The following is an 11699-nucleotide window of genomic DNA, read 5'->3' as shown; positions in this document are numbered from 1 at the left end:
TGCCAAAACTTTAATTACGGTAGAATGTTTTGTGATACAACTGACATACACATATGCACCAAAAGTGATATCTTGGACATTAATTTTTGAATCACTGCTCCCAAAGGTAAAAGGACCTTTAAAGTGAAACTTCAGTCCGTATTATTTAATGTAAGAATCACCCTATTCCTTTGATTACAGGAAGACAAGAGCCACGTTTTCGATTTAGAACATTCACGTTGTAGTGTTATGCTGTTTTGTTTTCAAAGTCAGGGTTACAAACACAGACAAAACCCAACTAAAAATGAAACTTGTGGAAATTGAAGTTATATGTTCTCACGAAAGTGATTTCTGTTGTAGGGCCTATGTATACACATAACTTTATAATTATGATACACTAAAAAGCTGAAGTGATGGTTGACATTGTCGCACAACACTATCCCGTTAGTTTTATTTTCCCCTCAACCTTATTTCCGTCAATAATTTTGCTATAATTTATACTACCTATACTCCAGTCATGCCAGTCACGAATTAACGTTAAATCGTTATCAAATTATGTTTGTGTGTAGGTAAATTATTGTGAAAAAATGTCATAATACCCGTATCCAAAGTTGTTTGCAAGAATGCAGAAATCCATATAGGGCCTAATATCAGGAATACCATTACATTTATAAAATTTTGAATAATATCTTTATAATGCTGCAAGATATTTTGGCTAGAAATAGAAGGAACACCACCCCACATGCAACATTGTCCTACTTCATGGTTTTTGTCCAACAGAAAGATGCCTCAAAGAACAGTGAATCAGATCAGTAAACCTTGCCTTTTGTCGTTGATTTTGATGTTAAAAATTGAGAGAGATCATGCAGCCCCCCGCTGTCGTATGTCCCAAAATTCAATATTCCGCAAACAAGTCTAAAAAAGTGCGCCCTCTATTCCAAACAATCATTATCAATACACCTCGTTTTCAACGGTGAGTGTGCATGGAGCGGGGAGCCCCTGGGCCTAGGACTTGCGTCTGTTTCAGCACTGATCACAAGAATGTTGAGTTTTGATGGAGAAAGACACGTATCGTAATTGGAAGGAAACATTGACGAAACAGCCTGACGAAGGAGAGAGAATTTGGGGTTCAGAAAGGGAGGCCACTTGGTCCGGTTACTGTCAAAGTGCACAGCAAATGACGATTATTACCTGAATTCAGCTTCGAAAATTATGGCTCAACAAGTCGACTAATCACCAACTACTCGCGACTGAATTGAGCGAAACGGCATTCGACAACCCATGTCCAGAACTATAGCAATAAGGTGGAACTTCAAGAAAGAAAATCCCGAAGGTAAGACTTTGCAGGAAGAACCTATTAGAAGCGAGACAGAAACATAGTGACAGAGTGGGAGAGAGACAATTATAATGATGTAAATGAAAAGTTTGTTTGCAATAACCGGTAAGTCCATTTTTGAAGATTTTGAAGTACGATCTCTGTCATAAAGTACAAAATAATACCTTTTAAATGATATTGGTCACTACAATCTCCATATAAAGGTACATTTTTGAAGTTATGGTCAAAAGAAGCAAAAATTTTCTTATTATTCTCCTTATTTTTCTTGACCTTTAATCGCAAGTATCTCCATTTGGCAAATATGGACTTATCGGGTTTTGCGAACAAACTCTTCAAATGATTCCTGTCGGCCTATATCATTCTATTTTTAAGCTAAGTGTGTTAGAAAGAGCTACGTTGTGGGAAGTTCAAATGTTCTATAGGGCAACCTTTCCAGGATGAATACCTTTAACTAATAAATATCCTAGACCGCAACGTCTGAATTTGTAGTCCATGATCCAATGTTGCTTGTTCAAGTGTTTACATTCAAGTTATTTCTTATTTTAACTTGAAAAAAAAAAAAACAACAACTGCTGGTCAGACCGATCACGCTGGCTTACATAGAATAATAGCTTCTCGTCACGGGCATGGTGTGGATTATGAAGTACAGAAAGAGAAGGAGAGAGAGAGAGTGAGAGAGAGAGAGAGAGAGAGAGAGAGAAAGAGGGAGGGGGAGGGAGAGAAAGAGAGAGGTATGGTAGAATAGCAAAACGTGAAATCGGGTTAATTCTTGCTTCGATGAATAGGCCCAACTGAAAAATACGTAAGTCATAAAGGGCTGTCGAAACAGGTCGGCAGTTCAGATTATTGTGACCTCGTAGTGTCGCATACGTTTGTGTCTATACTACGCTTTCTCTTTTCCTTTCAAATACTATAACATTCCTTTTTATTCCGACTTATAATTGCTTCATTGGCCTACAATGAGCAGGTTTTGAATGCATGATAGATAGAAGTTTTTAAAAAAATCCTTCTTAGAGTAGAGCCTATGTCCAAAACGCATCAAATATACTCCGTGGTCGTAGTTTTGGGTACTACAAAGTCATAGTCTAAAAGGAGGAAAAAATAACAATAGAAAAGTAATTGCCTCTGAAGCTGATCCTGAGCGGTGAATGCACTGTTGTATGATGATTGTGTCTGCATGGATTTGTATTTATGTAACAAACTTAATTTGGTATGTTCTGCGCATTATATGTGACCGTGCATCACAAAACAAACAAAAAGTCGCACCCTATGATCTTACATGAGGACTCAAAAAAGGTGAAATGGGTCAACCAAGTCAATCTTGAGTTTTTCATATTTTCAGAAAGAGCTCTCCTTTTTCTACATTATTCTTTAGGTTGAAATCATTACATGAATGGGAAGGTGTGTTTTCAGCAGTTTTTCTACAACCCTTTTTGGGGGAGAGTAGAATGATCAGGTGCGTCTCACAGGCCCTGTTGCGACACGGATTGTCGCCTCCTGCTCGGGGCGACAATCCGTGACGGGCGTTGGCGGCACGGATTGTCGCCCCCTACATGGATTGTCGCCCGCCCTCGAAGCACATTTTGCTGGGTAATATCGTTCTGGACATAATCATTGAAATACTTACACATAACTTACATGGCTACATCCATGCAAACATGCCATGTAAAAAGTCATGGTGAGGTTTCAAGGAAGTGTGTATGTGCGCGTGCACATGATAATTTAGTGTCCGTTTGTGCGTGTGTGTGTGTGTGTGTGTGTGTGTGTGTTTGTGATGGAAGAATGTGTTTATTATGTCAGTTTTTTGCGTATGTGTTTTTTAGCTGCGCGTGGGGAGGGATACCTAGTAAGCTGTTGCTGGCATAAACGTTGATATTGATTTTATCAGCAGCTTTGAATTTGATGAGTTTGTTTGGCAGATTTGTATAATTATGAATTCGGAGTGGAGCTTCCGTGCGGGCAGATGCTGCTTTTCTGCAAACGGTTCATTATGTCTTATTTATCAACATTGGGAAATCGTTTCATCAGGAAGGAATGTGGTATCGGTTCGGGTGTGCGTCGGTATGTGGGAAGGGGGTTACATTTCGTTATTGCAAAAGTTTGTTACTCTGAAGGCTCATTCGTCCGAAGGCTCATTTGTCCGAAAGCTCATTATTCCGAAGGTTCGTTATTCCGAATTTCATTTTTGGATCAACGAACCTCTAGGTATAGGGAATTGTGTGTTTCGGATATTAAAATGAAGCCTCGGAAAAAACGAAACTTCGGAATAACGGAACCTTCGTGTGTGTGTGTGTGTGTGTGTGTGTGTGTGTATGTATTTGGGTTGGTGAATGTGGGTGTGGGATGATTTAGGTTTTGTTTAATCAGGGGTTGGTGGGTTGGGGATTGGATTTGAAGAAGGATAGTTATAAATGGTATGACAGATGTTGGTAGGATTTAATATTTAGGATAGATGTAGGCCCTAGATTTGTTTCGGATGGGGAGGGGAGGGGGTGGTCGGGTTTTTTTATGACTGATTTCATTCTAGATTCGTGTAATGTATTTGTGTTTTTTTATGTATATGCCCTTGTAAGTAAGAAGGTGTTACATGATCCAAACCAATATATTCAAGGAATATAGGTTTGGTAGGGCCCTACATGTCAAAAATTTCTCGTGAAGAAATTGTTAGTAGGGTTGGTCTATAATCGAGTTATCTATGTTGAAGTGAGATTATTTGTGGTATAAATTGACAAATTGATTTGTTTCTGTTTCGAATTGCCATTTGTAACTTTTTTTTTTTCATGTTACACCCAGAATGAGTCGATTTATGAATGATTTGAATGAAATCAATGAATATCAAGGAAAAAGTGTTGAGTTGGTTTATTTGCATTATGAGGATTTGTTTGAGTGTTTGTTGGTGTTTGTTTGTATTACGTATGTATTAGCGGTGTGCAATGGCAGTTCGTTTGTGCTAAAATCAACTAACGATTGACAATTTTTTTTACGGCGTGTGGAAATTATTCGCTCATGCATAAAGCATGCCAAACCTATTCTGGGACAAAGAATGTTGGTATGGACTTTCTAGTTTATAAGACTGATGGAGGAAAATGACTGCAGTGAAAAATGAACAAAGACAAATAACATTTGGGGAGGGTACCTCCCTCGTATGTATTTTCTCTCGGTCTCTCTCTCGCCTAGCCTGCCTCACCGCCGATATTGGTTCACACACCCATACTTTTTTTAGATCAACGCTGGTGTGAATTTTTTAAACACGTGCTCATACACTCTGAAGGCGTTTGTATTGCCACAGTAGCGCCGCTATATTCCACATACACACGTAAGCATACAGGCACACGTATACACACAAACAAACCACTACCACTATGACCACCACACATGCACAGTTTCTACATAATTATAGTATTATTATACTCCAAACACACACACATACACACATTTACACACACACACACACAGACACACACACACAACAAATCATACACATCACATATCATGCAGCTCACAATACACACCCACACACGCACGCACGCACACACACCCACCCACACACACACACACACATACGCATAACTTACCAGTCATACCCATCCCACCAAAGCTTAACACCGGAGGAACCACCCCGAGCCCGGGGCGACAATCTGTGACGGGGCGACAATCCGTGTCGCAACAATTTTTTTGCCAACACGGATTGTCGCCTTCGAGGTCAAAAACTGGGAACTGCACAAGCGTCACGGATTGTCGCCAGGCGACAATCCGTGTAGGGGGCGACAATCCGTGCCGCCAGCGCCCGTCACGGATTGTCGCCCCGAGCAGGAGGCGACAATCCGTGTAGGGGCGACAATCCGTGTCGCAACAGGCCCCTTTTCATTTCTTGAAATCCTTTGCGACTCTTCACTTTCAAGTCTAATAACTTTTGAAAGGATAATGCTACTGCTTTGAAAGTTGGCACTAGTTATGGACAGAATGTCTTAATTTTTTTTTTTTTAATATGCTCAATTTCAATTCAATCTAATAATCTCTTCATTGTTGTTGCTCTGGTGGTTTACATCTTGTGTGTTTTGTCCCTTTCATCGTACAGCTAGCACGGCTTGGCAAAGATTTAGAGTTTGGATAGACCCTGTACTTCAGAGCCCCTTTTCTCAGTTCAAGCTTTTCTATAGTGTGTTTTTCCAGTATTTGGATAGGTTAGGGGAGTCCATTTGAATTGAGTTATACATCATCTTACAGATTAGATTTCAGAATCTGCTCCTAACTAAAAATTCATTTTTTACGACTTTTTGTTGATTTTGTGATGCAGGGTCACACAATTATTCAGATTCAGTGCATCGCTCGAGCTATGGAGGCTTCGGAGCTACGATCGAAGTATTCGGATAGAATACCTGTGATGGTCAAGAAAGCACCCAAGACTACTATTCCAGATATCGACAAGACGCAATTCTTGGTTCCAGCTGATCTCACCGTTGTGCAATTCATGTATATCATCAGAAAAAGGATAGAACTTCCTCCAGAAAAAGATCTCTTTTTGTTTCTTAACCGAGTACTCCCAGCTCCAAGGTAAGCCATCTTTCACAGAGCATGATTTTCTTCCCTTTTTTTAAAACTACGAATCATTTTTGTCGACCCCCAGGAGTGTACAATATTTATTAACAAAGGAATTAAAGAGAATAAAACAGATTTAAAAAATGAATACGTGCACTGTGCATTGTACGGATTTAATTTGGAAGACAATCCATGCATTATCTCTTTACCGCCTAATATCTTTCAAATTAATTTTCTCTACACGCATTCTTGACCATGTGCCCCTTAAAAGAAGTTGTTCTTCTCTCTTCACATTTATCTTACTAACAATATATAATAGAGAGATAATAAATCATGCTCTTTGCACAATATTTTCTTTTATTGTATGAAACGATCTGCATTGATTTCTTATAACTGCGTATATTCAAAATGTTATATTCTGATGCATTCTTGTTGGAAATTAAATACTAATAAATGGAATGCAACAAATTAAAAACCTCAGCTGATGTGAATGACATAAACTGAACAACCGTATATTTCATCGTTTTTATTTTGAATCTGATTTACACTGTTGTAAAAATTACGTAACGTTTCCAAGGCTTTGAATTTAACCTTGTATAAAGACGTTGAAGATGAAAGAGGAGTTAATGCAGAAGTTGAAGAAGATGTTGATAAAAGGATTGTTTTCTTATTTTCTGAGTGTTGAATCTTTCATGATGATAAATTATTATGATTATGGAATGTATTTCAATTATCAAGTGAAGTTACGGGCAAGATATATTATGGATATCACAATTATGATTTATGATGATTCTGCAAATATCATTTATTTTTGTTTTCAGATGTCCCTTGCATTGTAATTTCATTACATAATATAACATAATATAATATAATAATCATCACATAGCATCTTTACCCACTGTATAGTCTCTTCAGTGTTGACACTGTTTTACCAGAGGGCCCTACCATATTTATAACCTTACCCTAGCGTTGACAGGTACCGATTTATACACCTGGGTCGAGAGGGACATTGTTGGCAAAAACATCTTGTCCAAGGACGTAAGCACTGGGCGGGAATCGAACTCGGGTCCTCCGATTGGAAGTCGGGAATCATAATAATGCACTATGCCACATCGCTCCCACAGCATGTTATGTAAAAAATACGAAACATTTCCAACAGTCCAAGGCTTTGAATTTGGCCTGTATATGTTATGCATACTCTCTAAGAAAAAAAAAGAGTGAAATTTGTCGCTCTTGAAGGAGTAAATAACAGAAAAGAGTGAGTTTAGAGTGAAAATGTTTATATTCAGTAGTTTTGGAGTAATGAGTGAAAATGAACATTTTCTCTCAAAGTTCACTCGAATTCCACTTTAAACTCACTCTTTTTTGTTATTCACTCCTTCAAGAGCGAAGATTTCCATTCTTCTTTTTTTAGAGAGTATACAGGTTGTTCTTTGCACAATAACACTGAATGTCCTTAGTGTGTATCTCTAATTGTATTCGACGCTAATGGAAGGCACATTTCCACATTTGTATTTGTGGACAGTATAGATTCAGTTTCATTCAATGTAAAGATATTTGTGTTTGTATGTGTTATTCCTTGACAGTGCTACCATGGGTACTATATACGAGGATCACAAACATGAGGATGGTTTTCTGTACGTGACATACAGTGGAGAGAACACGTTTGGATCGACATAAGTTCTATATATAGGAATAAACACGACGTATGATGGAGTGGAATGACGGCGTGATCTGTAAAGTAATGTTTATGAAATCAAGTATAATTTCATATATCATGTATTTTGTTCTATATTCTTTGGTGGAGAATATTTATTGGTGTGCTAGTGTTTTGTTGTGTAGTTGGTATCGCACTTTTAAGAAAGGGAACACTGTAAAATTACAATGATTTTGAAAGAAGCAAGAAAAATTACGGGTGAGTACATCATTGGGATGATATCTGCCCTATGAAGACAACGGAATTGGGAATAAGGTTGATTATAAAATTATTTTGTCCTTTGAAAATCCCCTTCTGTATGGTAATAATGCACAAAAGGTAAGTCAGGGAGAAAACTACTGTAAAAGTCTTGACATGTATATTTAGATAAAAGATAACGTGTAGAATAAGGTGTGACTTTTTTATATGTTTATATTATTTATTCAAGGAAAAGATTACTCTGCATGTTCTGTAGTAGTTTTTCTGAGAACTTTCTGCGGATCGGTTAGCTGCGCCGGCTGGGAATTTGCCAGGCCGTCATCCTGCCGGTGGCTCCGTCTGTTGCTCACAATGTTGGTCGTTCCTGCTCTTAGTTTGATTGACGAGAATGTTGGGGTGCTCCTCCCCCCGGGCTGAACATTATGGCCTATATATATATATATATATATATATATATATATATATATATATATGTTATGTGTGTGTGTGTGTATGGCCTATATATATATATATATATATATATATATATATATGTTATGTGTGTGTGTGTGTGTGTGTGCGCGCGCGCGCGCGCGCGCGCCTGCGCAAACGTTGATAAAGGAATAAGATTAAACCCAACCGAAACTGAACTGAGTGAAAGACTATAAATAGTCATTTTGTTTGATATAAGTGATGTCCATTAAGGGAAAACGGCTGAATGAAATCTATATTCAAGGGTCTCTGTAATTTAGTTGGATGTAGTTAGGAGAACGAGTCTGGTCAATCTTACCAAGTGATGCACAAAATGTCTTCTGCAGAATATTGAAAACCCAAACGACTATTGAAATCATCGGTGTCGTTTCATCCACATGTGACCTATTCATGCCCGCTGTGTGAGATTCGTCCCTTCGTTTTTCGATCAGCTGCGCAGATCGTTTTTATTGTCGCAATTCCTATGCATATTATAGTAGTACACATTCTGACCTCAGAACCCTGTTTCAGAGTTTTCTTTTTACTTATCCGTGCACAAAAAATCACAAAAAACAACAAACTTCTCAATGAATCCATATTTTACAAAGACTTTCAAATCATATGCTACTGCAGTATATGTTCACGTCTTGTTTTAGTTAAATATTGCCAGATAACATAATTATTTGCCAAGCACGTTCATTCATAGGGACCTACGTCTTGTCCTGGGCAATGCATTATATACAGTATGAATATTGTTATTTCTGTTGTGTAATGTCTAGCAATGCTTTCCCTTGTTTGATATATTTCAATAAAAAGATGACGTTTATTATGCACGTAGCATTATGGTAAAAAGTATCGACTGCTAAAATACCTTTCGAGGGGCAAGGTTAGAATTTTGCCTCAATGTGATTACTCAGCAGTGCTTTGTTCTAAGTTGAGGGACATTTATAACATTGTTCTATCCTGGGTGGAAATGAACACGTGTTAATTCTTTTGTGAATTAAAATCGAAATTCATATCAGTCAAATGATTTTCTCCGTGCATTCTTTTCCTCAATTTTGCAATTATTCGACATGTTGGTGATGATCTACAGGAAGCCAAATGTGGCTTAATCTATGTCATTGTGTATAGCCGTATTTACATATTTTCCTAATCTACTTAGGGGATAGGTAATAATCATGATATTGACTGGTCTTGAGGGAGATACCATGCAGATAGATATTTCCCGCGCTGAAAGAATATTCCCCTCGTCTTCGACTCGGGCAATATTCTTTCTGTTTGGGCAATATCTTCTGGTATCTCCCTCAAGGGCAGTCAATATCATAATAAGTATTCACGAATGTTTATCATTTCCACAGTGGGAATACCTAACAGGAGACTCTAGAACTACACCTTCCTGTTATATTGCATCATGCAGTCCGTAATACTTGGGACCTGTGAAACGGATGCATAATGATTCTGAAGTTTAAGTATTGACATGATCAAAAATTCTGAGAGACTCCGGGGATTCCACCCATACAGTATACAGACGTGAACATGCAGATACAAGTGTATGATTCAAGTCTTCATTATGCATGATGTGGAAGTTTTTGATCCGTGTTCTCTTAGTAATCAATTATCAAGTTACACACGGTCAGAAGCTTAAGTCAAAGGAAGGTGTCGGATTAAACTCTTTCAGGCAGAGAACAATGAATTCTTGGAATAGACTTTGTGGTGATACTGTTGAGAAAACATCACTCAACGCCTTCATGTCTAAGCTCGATAATCGCTGGAAACAGAAGCATAATAACTCTAAACCAGATTTCATAATTATTGACTATCCCGTAGATACATCACATTGAACTATTCAGGCTCAGGATTGGGTATGTTGAATGTCCCTCTACCATGTCTACAAGTTTCTGATCTACTGCGCGTTGTCATAGGTAATTCAGGTACAAAGTAATTCAGATTCCAGATTAAAGACACATGCGTATTACTTTTTCTCTATCTGCACTGGGCTCGTCAGTCAAGCCTGAGAGTAAAAACACACGACTAAAATAGAGTCATTATGAGCAGCCACGGTGCTTTCTTCTTTTTTTTTTTCCTGTTTGCCACGCATATACACACACTTGCAACGGCCTTACAATAAAGTTGTACGGTATATTGAAATGTCCATCCGACATTTTTGAGCACTCAAACCAACAATAATATTGTCATTTTAAACGCACTCTGCGACCTGCGGTTCATTGCGTCTATTCAACTACTGGTGACTGAAGAAGTGCCCCAGTATAATATTGGTGTACATATTCCAACCATTAGACACACGTATACACTATCACACACACACACACACACACACACACACACACACACACACACGCTGTCAAACACAGCAGAAAGAGCTTCAAACATAATTATAACTCTCTGCCCGATTTGTTGGCGAATTCATAAGGCTGAACTACCGTAATTATAATGACTAGATTTCCGTAACGCATAGATTGCTAGGCCTATACATGTATATAATAAGTACACCGGGCAGACTATAGGCCTACACCTACTCACTAATTGCAGGTACCATCTCCCCTTCCACAGTGCCCACATTTAGTATGGGAAGCATAATATACTCCATTTTATTAGTCTATTTGTATACAAAAAACATACACGCAAAACAAAAACATACACGATTCAATGTCTGGAAGAAATAAGAAATCGCACTTTATTTAACACAGTGAATAAAGCACATCACATTGTAGCATCTACAAACAATCCATACGACCATGGCTTTACACACAGTTATCGTGATGTTACAAACACTGAAGAGTTATTACAGTTAACCCTAACTGGGCCGGGCTATGAGCCGGGGGGGGGGGGGGGGGGCTCCCAGTCCCCCCTCCAGATCTCGGCCGTCGACCGCGCGATCGCGACGAAAATTGGCACACACATTGCCTATGATGTAATCTAAAGTACTTTGAAAGTAATTTTTCAAAAAAATTATTACTTATGCTAAATTATGCATAATGATGCATGAAATCAGACTATTTGGTATAAATCACAAAATAAAGCTCAAAACAGGCACATTTTTTGTGTAAATATTTTTTTTAGTGTCCTTAGCAAATGTAATAAAAAAAATTGTGATATCAGAAAAAAAATCTTAAGTATTTTATTGTTCTTTTAATTTCTTATGTATTTCTCTGTTTTTTGACTTTATGTTTTTCATTGTTTTTTCGATGAAATTTGTCCGCGACATCGCTCTGAGCAAGAAAATATGTTATTCATTGATTTTAATCAATAAAACACCAAATAATCATGCTCTTATGAAATTTGCCTGTAAGCACGGTTTGCATTGAAATTGTACACGAATTCACGTTTTTGAGCAATTTTTGGTCAAACATGCATGTACATATTTATGCGTAACTTCGGAATCGCGCGCCCGGGCGTTACAAATTTGGTGTCAAAAGATGCGGAAGACTCGAAAGAAAAAAGTCATGAAACGTCGCGGCG

The 11699-nt window shown here is 38.0% G+C and overlaps 1 long non-coding RNA gene across 1 annotated transcript; it reads left to right on the top strand.

The window, feature by feature from the left end:
• The first annotated feature begins 1015 nt into the window (after positions 1 to 1015).
• Positions 1016 to 7805, top strand: LOC139713342 (uncharacterized). The gene is made up of 3 exons (XR_011709633.1): positions 1016 to 1312; positions 5613 to 5869; positions 7441 to 7805. It is a non-coding gene; the product is annotated as an uncharacterized lncRNA (long non-coding RNA).
• The last annotated feature ends 3894 nt before the right edge of the window (positions 7806 to 11699 follow it).

Source organism: Diadema antillarum, unplaced genomic scaffold (genome assembly GCF_040938485.1).
Source record: "Diadema antillarum isolate AM-2024a unplaced genomic scaffold, OU_Dant_1.0 seq00001950_RagTag, whole genome shotgun sequence".
Classification (NCBI taxonomy): Eukaryota; Metazoa; Echinodermata; class Echinoidea; order Diadematoida; family Diadematidae; genus Diadema; species Diadema antillarum.
This window is presented reverse-complemented; position numbering and strand designations above follow the sequence as displayed.